At 37.8% G+C, this 14,515-nt stretch overlaps 1 pseudogene across 1 annotated transcript; it reads left to right on the top strand.

The window, feature by feature from the left end:
* Positions 1-1,548: 1,548 nt before the first annotated feature.
* Positions 1,549-2,085, top strand: LOC308240093 (GTP-binding protein Rheb-like; annotated as a pseudogene). The gene has a single exon. The product of its transcript is annotated as a GTP-binding protein Rheb-like (transcript).
* The last annotated feature ends 12,430 nt before the right edge of the window (positions 2,086-14,515 follow it).

Here is a 14,515-nt window from a genome sequence, read left to right as displayed (position 1 = left end):
ACAGGAGGAAGGTTTTCATATACATTTTACTAATTTTCTTTCATCCCTGACACTTCTATTATAGAGAAAGGGCAAATAGCAATATTAAATTATTTCCTTTAATTAATCCCCTTTTAATGTGCACGAATTTTGTGCACCGGGCCACTAATGTTGAATAAACGTGGCTAGAGTGTTGGATTTTGTCAACTTTCTGAGTTAAAAATTTAGTAGAAAGCTATAGTAACCAAGACTTTGTGGTATTCTCTAAAAATGAACGAGAAATACACCAATCACTTATCATCAATTGATTTTTGACAAGGAAGCTATTTAATGAGATATAGTATTTTCAACAAGTGGTACTGAATCAACTGGGTATACACATGAAGAAGAATGAAATTGGATCCCTACCTCACATCATATATAAAAATTAACTCAAAATGGATCAAACATCTAAGTGGAAAAACTAAATGTATAAAACTCTTAGAAGTAAACATAGCTGTAAACATTTCTGACTTTGGTTTCTTTTTTTAAAAATATATTTTATTGATTTTTTACAGAGATGAAGGGAGAGGGATAGAGAGTTAGAAACATCGATGAGAAACATCGATCAGCTGCCTCCTGCACACCCCCACTGGGGATGTGCCCACAACCAAGAATCGAACCTGGGACCTTTTAGTCCGTAGGCCGATGCTCTATCCACTGAGCCAAACCGGTTAGGGCCTGACTTTGGTTTCTTATGTATAATACCAAAAGGACAAGCAACCAAAAAAAAGAAAGATAAATAAAACTTCATTAAAATTAAATACTTTTGTGCTTCAAAGAACACCATCAAAAAGTGAAAAGATAACCAACAGAAAAGATTTGCAAATCATATATCTGATAAGGGATTAGTAGACAAACAATCCAATGTAAAAAAAGAAAGAAAGGGGGAAACAATGAAGGATTTTAATAAACATTTCTCAAAAGAAGATATGAAAATGGGCAATAAGAACATGAAAAGATGCTCAGTATCATTAGCCATTAAGGAAATACAAATCAAACCCACAATGAGATATCACTTCACACTCACTATGATGGCTATAATTGAGAAAACGGAAAATAACAAATGTTGGCAAGGAGGTGGAGAAATTGGAACTCTCATACAGAGCAGGTAAGAATGTAAAATGGTGCAGCTGCTTTGAAAAACAGTTTGACAGTTTTTCAAAAAGTTAAGCATAGAGTTTCCATATGATTCAGCAATTTCACTTTTTTTTGTCAATTTCACTCTTATATACCCAAGAGAACAGAAAACATATGCCCTCACAAAAACTTTTATGTAAATATTCATGCCACCATTATTCTTAATAGTCAAAAGATTAAAATAACCCAAATCTTCATCAAATTATGAATGGATAAACAAAATGTGTTATATCCATACAATGGATATTATTCAGCCACAATAAATGAAGAACTCATTCATGTTATCACATGGAAGAACCTTGAAAACACTATGCTAAGTGAAAGAAGCCTGTCACAAGAAAGTCTGCCCGCGATGGATGTGGTTGGCCTGGGGCTGAGGAGGCCGCCAACATGCCGCAGTCCAAGATCTCCATCCTGGGCTACTGGTCTGTGGGGGAATCCTCATTGACAGTTCAGTTTGTTGAAGGCCAATTTGTTGACTCCTACAATCCAACCATAAAGAACACTTTTACAAAATTGATCACAGTAAATGGACAAGAATATCATCTTCAACTTGTAGACACAGCTGGGCAAGATGAATATCCCATCTTTCCTCAGACGTACTCCATAGAGATTAATGTTATACTCTTGTGTATTCTGTTACATCAATCAAAAGTTTTAAGGTGATTAAAGTTATCCATGGCAAATTGTTGGACATGGTGGGGAAAGTGCAAATACCTGTTATGTTGGTTGAGAATAAGAAAGACCTACATATGGAAAGGGTGATCAGTTATGAAGAAGGGAGGGCGTTAGCAGAATCTTGAAAGGAGCTTTTTTGGAATTAAAGAGTATCAAACTGCTATTGATGTTTTCTGAAGGGTAATTTTGGAGGCAGAAAACATTGATGGGGCCGCTTCCCAAGGAAAGTCTTCTTGCTTGGTGATGTAATTCCGCTGCAGGACTCGAGGACACTGGGACCCGTCCTGCCTGTAGACCCAAGCTGCCCATCATCCTCGAAGATAAGCTCTGCTTCATATTTTCTTCTGTTAACCTGAAAGATTTATTTGGGTCAGAGCTTTTTCCCACCTGCCTCCCTTTCAGATTATGTTGAACTCTGACTCTGTCCACCTGAGTTCACTTCCACTTTCAAATTTTAAGTAATCGGCCCTGGCCGGTTTGGCTTAGTGGATAGAAGGGTCCGGCCTGTGGACCGAAGGGTCCCGGTCTGATTCTGGTCAAGGGCATGTACCTTGATTACAGGCTCCTCCCCTGCCTGGGCCCTGGGCCGGGCTCCAATAGAAGGCAACCAATTGATGTGTTTCTCTCGTATTAATGTTTCTTTCTGTCTTTCCCTCTCTCTCCCACTCTCTCTAAAAACCAATGGAATATCCTCATCTCACCGCCCTCCCCCCCCCCCCCCAGTGTCTTGTGTCCATTGGTTGTGCTTATATGCATGCATACAAGTCCTTTGGTTGATATCTTTCTGCCCCCCCTCCCCAACACTCCCCAGCCTTCCCGTTGTAATTTGACAGTCTGTTAGATGAGGATATGCGACAGGGGGTAGGGGAGGCTGGGGGAAGGTCAATGGGGAAAAAAAAAAGGAGCTATATGTACTACTATATGTAATACTTTAAACAATAAAAAAATGTTAAAAAAAAAACAATGGAATAATATCCACAGGTGAGGATTAACAACAACAACAAATTTTAAGTATTCATATTTTCAATTTACATATTGTATTTCTTAATAATATTATGACCTAGAATTTTATCGGCATTAATTTTTAAGTGTAGTTTGATGTTTAAAATTATGTAATCATCAAAGATGCATATTGTTACACTACTATTAACTAGGCTTCCATATATCAGTGTTTATTTCATTGTGTTAAATGTATACTTGTAATAAAATAGCTGCAAACCTTAAAAAAAGTCACATGTATGATTCCATTTACATGAAGTGTCCAGAATAAACAAATCCACAGAGACAAAAGGAGATTAGTGATTCCCAGGGGCTTGGGGGAAGGAGGATGGAGAGTAGTGACTGCTAGTGGGTATGAGGTGTATGTATGTATGTATGTATGTATGTATGTATGTATTTGTTTATTTATTAGTATCTTTTCAGTACTGGTTTTACTTTTTTTTACTTTATTTTTATTGATATGAGGTTTATTTTTCAGATGATGGATGTATCCTGGAATTATAGAGTGGTGATGGTTGCACAATTGTGTGAATATACTCATAACCACTGAATTGTATACTTTAAAAAGGTTGTGGCATGTGAATTATATCTCAATTTATAAATAGACTTTTTGTATAATGAAGAGACATGGAAAGCAGAGATAGTGTTTCCTTCCAGAGATTACCGCCCATTATAAATAATAAATTCAGAATTCCTCTTTCACAATGCACCCTACTGCGCGGGCAGGTATCTTCTAGGCCTCCTTGCATCACCCTGTGGGGACTGGGGCTCAGGCAACTGGTACAAATGCTAACACTCTAGTAACTGCTCCTGCTGATATTAATAAACTCTTTTGTCTCTGACCCTGGGGTCTTGTGTCTTTTGTCACCATCTATGATATTGTGACTGGCAAACTTGTTAACTTGTACATAAGGTAAAATATTAGATTCTTCATTTACAATGGCCATAAAATTTAGTTCAACTTTCTCATTTTACATATTTCAAAGCTAAATCACATATTCATGTATTTCATTTCAGGAAAGCCTAGAAAGAAAAAATCAATAGGAAGTAAAAATTGGTTTATTTATGGAATGGGTTTATCAAACCTTGACAAGTTTGTCCTTAAGTTGTTAGCATTTGTCATGCCATATGTCTTTTTGTGTGTTACACCCATATTAGAGTACCATTTTAAATATGCAATTCCAAAGCATATTCTCTGACTTTTTCTTGGTGGTATTTGCTGACCTAAAACCTTCTTTTTTCACTCCTAATAGCATCTTTGAAGGACTAAAGAGAAAGAGAATTGTAATGAAGATTATTGGTGTATATAGAGATTTGTGATCAATTTATCATTGATTACCAGAAAAAATGGTGTTCTTATGAAGAATAATTTAGAATGCTTCTTAAAGTGTATCATAATTTCATGATAACTTTTATAAGGTAAATATCTGCTAAGTGATACAGTACTTGATAATGAGTTTGGTTATCTCACTACTTTGGTACCCTGGTTCTTATATATCATTAGGGATTGTTCTAGTTCTTGGCAAACAATACATTTATAGTTTGATTTTTTAACTGTCCTTGGATTTCAGAGTTCTTATATATAGCCTTATGTTCAATGATGGCTTATCTTATAGTACCCTATCAAGACTGATTTTTAATTTGCATAACACACTCTGCAAGGTCATGGGCGTCATATTATGACAAAGAATAACATATTTCTACTGACTTTTTTTCTATAAGCAGCATTTTATAAAGTTTTTTTTTAATTCTATGTGAAATGGATTTTAAGACTTTAGGCAAAAAAATCTAAATAGATGAATAAATTAAGTCAAAAATAATAAGCTCTAATACTTTATGCAGTATTATTAATTAGGCAATATTCTAGGGCTTAATATATTCCTTTATCTTGGTTGGGTCACCATGGGTCTGACTGAATTTGCTCCTTCAACATTTCATTTCCTCTGTAATAATGTTAGCACATTTTATTGTACTTGTTTATATTGTTTCCCTTCCTCCAAACTGCAAACTCTTCAGGATAAGAAATGTGTTTCCTTTGTCGTTCAGGCCCTAGCACCTATACCAGTGCTTAGTATTTGGAAATAAATGTTGATTCCCCAGACAGATCAGACCTTTAGAAAGGGAACTCACAGTCAACTAGCTTTTGGCAAAAATTCAACTTTTAAGTTTATATTAGATGATATATATTTACAGGGACCTTTCTTTGTATTAATGTATCCACAACCTGAAATAATAACTGTTATACTCTGAATTGTATCCCCACAAAATTTGTATGTTGAAACTCTAACCCACAGCATCTCAGAATGTGACTATTTGAAGACAGGGCCATTAAAGAGGTAATTTAGTTAAAATGAGGTCATTAGTGTAGGCCCTAATCCAATGATCCCTGCTCTTATAAAAAGAAATTAGGACAGGGACACACAGAAGACCATGTGAAGATACAGAGAGAAGATGGCCATCTGCAAGCTGAGAAGAGACGCTTGAGAAGAAACCAACCAACCCTGCTACTTTGATCTTAGACTTCTACCCTCCAGAACTGTGAAACAGTAAATTTCCATTTACGCCACTCATTCTGTGGCAGCCTTTGACACTCATATAGTAGCTGGCAAATAATGTAATAACTAAAACATTGTTTTGGTAAATATGAAATTTAAAAAAGAAACCTCATGTTCCTGTGGGAATATTTATACACACTCCATTAGGGCCTCCCCTCCACCATAAAATATGTAACTTCAGAGTGACCCAGTATTTATTTTTCTCTAATATATTTTTACACAATTTTGCACATGCACTGACAATTCTTTATTCTCTAGCTCTCCTCTCTAGGTTTCATAGTTCTTTCCTTGTTGTTAATCCTCACTTGAGGATATTTTTTCCATTGATTTTTAGAGAGAGTGGAAGAGAGAGGAAAAGACAGAGAGAAATATCAATGTGAGAGGGACACATTGATTAGTTGCCTCCCCCACACACCCAGACCAGGGCCGGGTATCGAGCCTGCAACCAAGGTACCTTCCCTTAACCAGAATCAAACCTGCAGTCCACGGGTAAACACTATTCACTGAGCCAAATCAGCTAGGGCCATAGTTCTTTTTTTTTTTTTTTTACAACATAATCCCACAGCTCCTGGGTGGAATCATAGAAGTGACAATTTATTTCCCCATCACACCTCTTATACTTTCTAAAGCACCTTCTAACTTCTGTGTAACCATCATCTACTTCTCACGTGTTACTGATTTACTAGCACAAGATGTGAGCCAGGAACATACCTTAGAAAACTATGAATGATAGATGGAAATAGTGAATACACAAGAAGAGTTAGTTCTCTTATGAAATCTTGTCATTCTTCATGTTTAATTTTGTAATCAGAATTGACAATTTTATCACAGGAAAGGGCCTAATATAGTAGTCTTTAAGAAGGAGACAATGGTTTTTATAATGTGATTTTTCTGGGAAAATTACAAGGAATGAATAAAAATATTCACAGCTATTCTCAAAATGAAGTAATATGTTCCAATCTTTTGAAGTTAGCATATTTCTAGCACCATATACCCAATTCTGGAGAGCCATGTACAGAGTTGCTTTGACAAAATAACAAAACACATTAGCTGATTTCTCAGAAGAATATTTATAGCCATAGCAAAATATTAATATGCCATCAAATTTAGCTTAAGAATACATCACTGGGATTCCATAAATACACAGATGAATTAATTCTCAAACTTACAGGTGAATGTTCATAACAGCTTTATTTGGATAGCTAAAAACCAGAAACAATACAAATGTCCATCAAGAGGTGAATGAATAAACTAATTGTTGTATATGCGTTCCATGGACAACTACTCATCAACTAAAGTGAAAGAACTATGGATCCACACAATATGGATAAATCTCAAAATAATTATACTGAGTGACGGAAGCCAAACCAAAGGAATACATGTTGTATGATCTATTTATTTAGAATACTAGAGAGTGTCAACTAATCTCTAGTGTCAAAAGCAGATCTGTGGTTTCTGTATTAGGGAAGGGGTGTGGGGAGAGGCAGAAGGATATGAAAAAATATTTTGGGGTAAGGGATATGTTTATGACTTTGTGGTGATGGCTTCCAAGGAGTACACATATTTTAAAACTTGTCGCCCTAGCCGGTTTGGCTCGGTGGATATAGCGTCGGCCTGCGGACCAAAGGGTCCCGGGTTTGATTTGGGTCAAGGGCACATACCTTGGTTGCAGGCTCCTCCCTGGCCCAGGCCCTGGTCGGGGCATGTGCAAGAAGCAACCAACCGTTGTGTTTCTCTCACAACGATGTTTCTCTCTGTCCCTCTGTCTTCAACTCTCTCTAAAAGATCAATGGAAAAATAACCTTGGGTGAGGATTAACAACAACAAGAACAAAAATTGTCAAATTGTACACTTTAAATACGTGCAATTCATTGTATCAATTATACAAAAATTATAAAACCAATAAATGCCATTTGTGAAATAAAGTTGCCCAGCATTACAGATTCCACCTTATCTCCTGTGTTCTGAGGAACCTAAATTGTTTCCTTCATAACCAAAGAACAAAGGCATAGCATTTCCAGGCATTGAGCAAGGTTTAGGAGCTGGACATTGGAGCTAAAAGTTACAGTTGACCCCTGCCCCAAGACTGGTTAGCTAGGGAGATAAAACGTGAAACAAAAAGAAACTCTAGGAAAAAGAGGGACATGTGTTCTAAATGAAGTAATATTGGCAAAATGTTCATAATGCAAATAGCTGAATGATGGGATTTGAGATTTATTATAGAAAGCATGTTATTAGTTTAGCATATGAGTTAACAAAAGAACTAAATATGCTTAAAAGTCGTAGCCTACTGGCAATGGAACTGTGGCAAGAAGGGTCAGCCACTCTTATTAAATTTGTACCCGGCTTGTGTATTGCTTTGTTAAAAATAAAAACAATTTTGCAGAAAGCCAACATCAGGCATAAGTAAAAAAGTGTTCTTCCATTATGTGAAGTTACTGAGTTATATAAATCAGTTAATGATTCATGCAATAAATTTAGCCATTTTAATAATCACTTTTGAAAGCTGAAGTTTTTTTTAAATTCTGATTTATTCATATTTTTACAATTTTGGTAGAAGAAAAGAATTCTAAATTTAGAGATTATAAGTACTCAGATACTTGAAAGATGTTAGGCTTTTACTTAAGATGTATAATTTTAGTAAGGCTTTATGAGATGAAAAGAATTGTTGACAAGTTCCTTATACATATATATCAAATATCTTGTACTTCTAGTTGAAGAGTATTTTTACTATATTCTATATTATTCTTTTCTTTCCTTGCATAATGGAGAGAAAAATTTCAGAACAGGAGAGAATTCAAAAAAGGGAAAATAATATCTTTATACTTTCTCTCCGTATTACTGTACTTTGGGGAAAACTTTGGCCACCATAAGAGAAATTTTTTTAAAAAGTCTTAAAGTCTATAAATTTGAGAAACTTGAGATTCTAAGGATTCAGAAAAAGGGTTCTGAATTCTTAGTACATTTGAGCGAATTGCTCCAAATAGTACCCTATCCGACTAAAGCAGTGGTTCTCAACCTTTCTAATGCCGCGACCCTTTAATACAGTTCCTCATGTTGTGGTGACTCCCAACCATAAAATTATTTCCATTGCTACTTCATAACTGTAATTTTGCTACTGTTATGAATCATAATGTAAATATCTGTGCTTTCCGATGGTCTTAGGCTCTACAGCAGCGGTTCTCAACCTGTGGGTCACGACCCACAGGTTGAGAACCACTAGCAAGGTCACCTAAGACCATCGGAAAACACAGGTATTTACATTATGATTCATTAACAGTAGCAAAATTACAGTTATGAAGTAGCAACAAAAATAATTTTATGGTTGGGGGTCACCACAACAGGAGGAACTGTATTAAAGGGTCGCGGCATTAGAAAGGTTGAGAACCACTGCTATAGGCACTGATGTCACCTGTCCCTGGAAAGCTGATTTTCTTCAGAGTTACAGGGTTTTCCGACTTTAGCTTTCTGAGTTATAACTTGAAAAAGCCCAAAAACACTCTACTTTGAGTTAAAACAATGGTTCAAAAGAGCTTTAGAGATTGACTTCCAGGTAAGAAGGGGCAGAGCGTCCAAGAGAAACAGAAATGGATAGAGGAAGGCAATGCAGGGCAAATGTCAAAGACATCCTGACAATAAAAAAGAAAAGATGGTGACAAAAGAGACAGAAAGATAGATGGTGCCAGATAAAGGAAGGAGAATGGCGAGGAGACACAGAGAAAGAGAAAGATTGAAAAAGCTATAGAAAGAGCTAGACATAGAGATAGAAACAGACAAGCAAAAACAGAAACAGAGAGACCAAGACAAGTGTTAAGATGAAAGCTTCTTCTTTATTAATAAAAGTAGGGTTAGTTTAGGGAATTTCCCCAAAAGTTGAGAAAGGGGAAATCCATTCATTCAACACAATGTTAAAGTAATTACTATGGCAAAGGTACTGCTAGGCCTTGTGTGGAAGTACAAGCTTTCCGTCCCCTAGGCGGAGGAAGAGTGTGATAAAGCAGAACCTGATAAGGGTCACTAACAAATGCAAAGTGCTTCTTAGTCCAGGGAAGGAAAGACTGCAGTCAGCTGGAGGCTGGGAGTGGGAGGTTGTCGCATTGGAGCTGGAGCTGAAGAATGAATAGGATTTAACAGAAGGAAGGGGGAGAAATTTTCAAATACGAAGCGCATTAGCAAAAACTTTGAGCAAGGGAAACAAGGCAAATGTTCAGGAAAGAAGGAATGGTAGAATTTGGCCCAGAGTTTAGATTATAAGTAGGGGAATGGTGGGAGAAAGTTAAAAAAATCATTTTGTGTGCAAGAGGAGTGGTTGAAGGTAAGCCTGAAAGGCAAGTGAGGGTTTTTGGATGAGGGAAGAACAAGTTTGTGGGTGGGAAGAATTCAGAGGAGGGGATTAAAACCTGGAAGTGAAGATGTGAAGGAGACTGTTTCAGAATAGTCCTATCTACTGTCTCCTGAGCATCTCTTCCTCTCTGTCCCCCAGTGTCCTAGTCATTACTGCTCAGTTCAGTAATTGTCTAAAGTCTTGATTAAAGGTAGAGGATAAATTCAAGGGGGAACTTGAAGACAGCCTGTAGCTTTCTAATCTGGAGGATGGTGGTGTCATTAACAGGAATTGGTTTGGAGGAGATAGGTTTAGTTTTTGATTTGTAGTTTTAGAGATGCTAGTGCAACATTTCAATGATTTCCAGGAGGTGATTGCATTGTGCATCTAGACATTTGGAGAGAGTTTGATGTTATAAAGCCTGGAAGTGAATTTTTATGTGTTCCAGGAGATTGACATTTCAGGGCTCCGTGGGAAGAGTACTTTTAACCTTAAGTTCTTTTTTACTTAGCCTCTGGAACCAGGTGTTAAAATGTCATGCTTCTCAGTAGTAGATTTAAATTAGCTTCGCCCTTCTATGTGACTGTCACTTCCACCCCTAAAACACCCTCCCAGACCCAGAGGGAAAGGGGAGAGGGAATAGACATGAGATCTAGGCAGTGGCATGCAATGAAGTGCTCTCTTTTTCTAGGAGAGCATGGCGCCTCCCTGCCTAGATGGGTTACTCCAACTGATGAGAACAGAATAATTAGTAGATGGTGTGAGAATATGTGTGGCACTGTGAGATGGCTGTGTCTATTCATGCTGTCCTATTTTGCTCTTGCAGCTAGGAAGAGGGTATTCTGATGACTTTTTAAAAATTTCTCACCTGAGGATATGTTGTTTTTTTCCATTGACTTTTAGAGAAAGAGAGAGGAAGGGGGAGAACAAGTGAGAGAGAGAAACATCAATGTGAGAGAGAAACATAGATTGGCTACCTCCAATACGTTCCCAACTGGGGATTGAACCCACAACCTGGGTATGAGCCCTGACCAGGAATCGAATCCGAGACCTTTTGGTGTACAGGATGATGCTCCAACCAACTGAGCCACTTGGCCAGGGAGAATTCTGATGATTTTTACAGAACGGATAGGACTACTTAAAATGACTGAAGACAGAACCCTACTGTCTCCACATGGATACTTGCTTCTTCTTTAGTCCTCAGCCCTTCATAATCTGGGGCTGGGGGTGGGGTTGGGGTGGGTGGGGGAGGCCAGATACAGAAACACTTGCCTATCTCAGCACCTGTCATCACCTGTTTTTCACCATGGTATCCTTTAATTCCCTCCTTCTCTCTTCCACAATATTGCAAACCTTTGCTTCTCTCTGTCCCCAAGACCTGTAGAGTGTTTACCCCTACTGCATTCAGTGTAAAGTATCCCTTATGCACTTAAAAAATATGTGTAGCATTGTTCTTTGAAACCTGTAGACGCCAATAATGGGGAACAGGTGGCTGGATCTTCTGCAAATAACCTCTTTCACTCTGCAGACTGCTGGATACCTTGAAGCAGTTGATCTAGCACAGTGAATCTCAACTGTTAAAATACTATAACCAAATGACCTCGGAGAGATTTTCAAGCCTACAGCTGCTTAGGCCCACTTTATAATTCCTTTGGTTTGGAGAGTGGGACTAAAGGTGGGACCCTTGTATGTTTAACAAGGATCCCGAGAGATTCTTATTCATGTTAAGTGTGTTACCAGCAAATTGAATTATTCCCATCCTGTTAGATCCTATAGCCTTAGGTCTTATTCCCTAATTGTATTGGCAATCATCAATCACTTTGGTGAGCATGAGATTCACAAAGAGAAACATGTTAATGTGCATATTCTCAGGCCCCATCCCATAGCTGCTCTATCAGAATCTCTGAGAACAGGGCCCTGGAATCTGCAATTTTATAAACACCACAGTAACTTGCAGTGCTCTAATGCATAAACCACACTTTGAGAAACACTGATCAAAGTCTGGAAAGTTAAACTTAAAGGAGGGACATGGTTTGGGGCACAGTGGAAAGAGGAGGTAGATTTGATCAGCTGTTCACTGCAGTTCAGTGGACCAAAAAGGTCGTGGTTGGAGTCTCAGCGTCAGTAATGTACTTAGCTGTGGTTACAGCCTAGGCAAATGAGGCCAGATGGCAGCTGGAGAAGACTGCTAATTAATTAATCTTGGTCTAAGGCAGCCGTGGGCAAACTACGGCCCGCGGGCCGGATCCGGCTGTTCTATCTGGTTCTCTTGCTCTCCCCTCCGCTCCTTTACTTTGAATTTATATTAGTTCACACAAACACTCCATCCATGCTTTTGTTCCGGCCCTCCGGTCCAGTTTAAGAACCCATTGTGGCCCTCGAGTCAAAAAGTTTGCCCACCCCTGGTCTAAGGTCAGGCCACCAACGGGCCCACACAAGTTCTTTTTTTAGTTGGAGATATGGATGGGAGGAATAGGAAAGATCTGAAATATAAGAGCTTTTCCTTTGACTTCTCAAACCCCTCTTCTTGTTTATTTCTCTCTGGGGTTAAGTAGTTTCCTCTGTAACAGTATCAGAATTGACTCCTGGATATTATTCATCGTTAAATTATGTTAGGAATGCATTTGAAATGCAAGAACAAGGTGTACGATGTAGACACTGTTGGAAAATGTACTTAAACTTTTTTTAAGTGAGGGAGGAATATTTTTTCAGTGATAGTTGAAAAATAAAGGAAATGTTTATATTGGTCATACTGTGTATTTTGAGAAACCATGTCATTATTTTATAGTAACTGTCCTTCAACTGAGAAAAGCCATGTAAGGCAGGGCTGGTTGCTTTTCTGTTAATGGGGTAGCCAGAGGGCATAACTCCTATTGGCAGTTTAAACAGAGTTTGATATTTCCTACTTACTCTAGTTTTCTGTTATTATTTAAGGCTTTGACTATTTTTTTTCTTTATTGATTAAGGTATTACATATGAGTCCTTATTCCCCCATTGCCCCCCTCCACTCCCACTCATGCCCTCACCCCCCTGGTGTCTGTGTCCATTGATTAGGCTTACATGCATGCATACAAGTCCTTTGGTTGATCTCTCCCCTTACCCCACCCTCCTCTGCCTTCCCTCTGAGGTTTGACAGTCTGATCCATGCTTCTCTGTCTTTGGATCTGTTTTAATTGATCAGTTTATGTTGTTCCTTATAGTCCACAAATGAGTGAGAGCATGTGATATTTATCTTTCTCTGCCTGGCTTATTTCACTTAGCATAATGCTCTCCATCTCCATCCATGTTGTTGCAAATGGTAAGAACTCCTTTTTTACTGCAGCATAGTATTCCATTGTGTAGATGTACCACACTTTTTTAATCCACTCATCTGCTGATGGGCACTTAGGCTGTTTTTAAATCTTAGCTATGGTGAATTGTGCTGCTATGAACATAGGGGTGCATATATCCTTTCTGATTGGTGTTTCTAGTTTCTTGGGATATATTCCTAGAAGTGGGATCACTGGGTCAAATGGGAGTTCCACTTTTAGGTTTCTGAGGAAACTCCATACTATTCTCCACGGTGGTTGCACCAGTCTGCATTCCCACCAGCAGTGCACGAGGGTTCCTTTTTCTCTGAATCCTCTCCAGCACTTGTTGTTTGTTGATTTGTTGATGATTGCCATTCTGACAGGTGTGAGATGGTACTGCATTGTTGTTTTGATTTGCATCTCTCAAATGATTAGTGACTTTGAGCATGTTTTCATAAGTCTCTTGGCCTTCCTTCTGTCCTCTTTTGAAAAATATCTATTTAGATCCATTGCCCATTTTTTTATTGGGTTGTTTATCTTCTTTTTGTTAAGTTATATGAGTTCCCTGTAAATGTTGGAGATTACACCCTTATCGGTGATATCATTGGCAAATATGTTCTCCCATGCAGTGGGCTTTCTTGTTGTTTTGTTGATGGTTTCTTTTGCTGTACAAAAGCTTTTTATTTTTATGTACTCCCATTTGTTTATTTTCTCTTTATTTTCCATTGCTTGCCCTAGGAGCTGTATCAGTGAAGATATTGCTTCAGTATATGTCTGAGATTTTGCTGACTGTGGATTCCTCTAATATTTTTATGGTTTCCTGTCTTATGTTTAAGTCCTTTATCTATTTTGAGTTTATTTTTGTATATGGTGTAAGTTGGTGGTCTAGTTTCATTTTTTTGCATGTATCTGTCCAATTTTCCCAACACCACTTATTGAAGAGACTGTCTTGACTCCATTGTATGTTCATGCCTCCTTTGTCGAATATGAATTGAGCATAGTGGTTTGGGTCAATATCTGGATTCTCTATTCTATTCCATTGGTCTATATGTCTGTTCTTGTGCCAGTACCAGGCAGTTTTGAGAACAATGGCTTTGTAATACAGCTTGAAATCTAGTATTGATATCCCACGTACTTTGTTCTTCTTTCTCAGGATTGCTGTGGCTATTCGGGGTCTTTTTTTTATTCCAGATGAATTTTTGGAGAGTTCTTTCTAGGTCTGTGAAGTATGCCATTGGTATTTTAATGGGGAGTGCATTGAATCTATAGATTGCTTTGAGTAGTATGGACATTTTAATAATGTTGATTCTCCCAATTCATGAACATGGTATGTTCTTCCATCTGTTTATGTCTTCCTCTATCTCTTTTTCAGTGTCTTGTAGTTTTCCGTGTATAGGTTTTTTACCTCCTTAGTTAAGTTTATTCCTAAGTATCTTAAATTTTTTGGTGCGATGGTAAATGGGATTGCTTTTTTAGTCTCTCTTTCTGTAAGTTCACTATTGGTGTATAGA

The sequence above is a fragment of the Plecotus auritus genome, assembly GCF_963455305.1.
Source record: "Plecotus auritus genome assembly, chromosome: X".
In the NCBI taxonomy this organism is placed as follows: domain Eukaryota; kingdom Metazoa; phylum Chordata; class Mammalia; order Chiroptera; family Vespertilionidae; genus Plecotus; species Plecotus auritus.
Note: the sequence above shows the minus strand (reverse complement) of the source record. Positions and strands in the feature narration are given on the sequence as shown.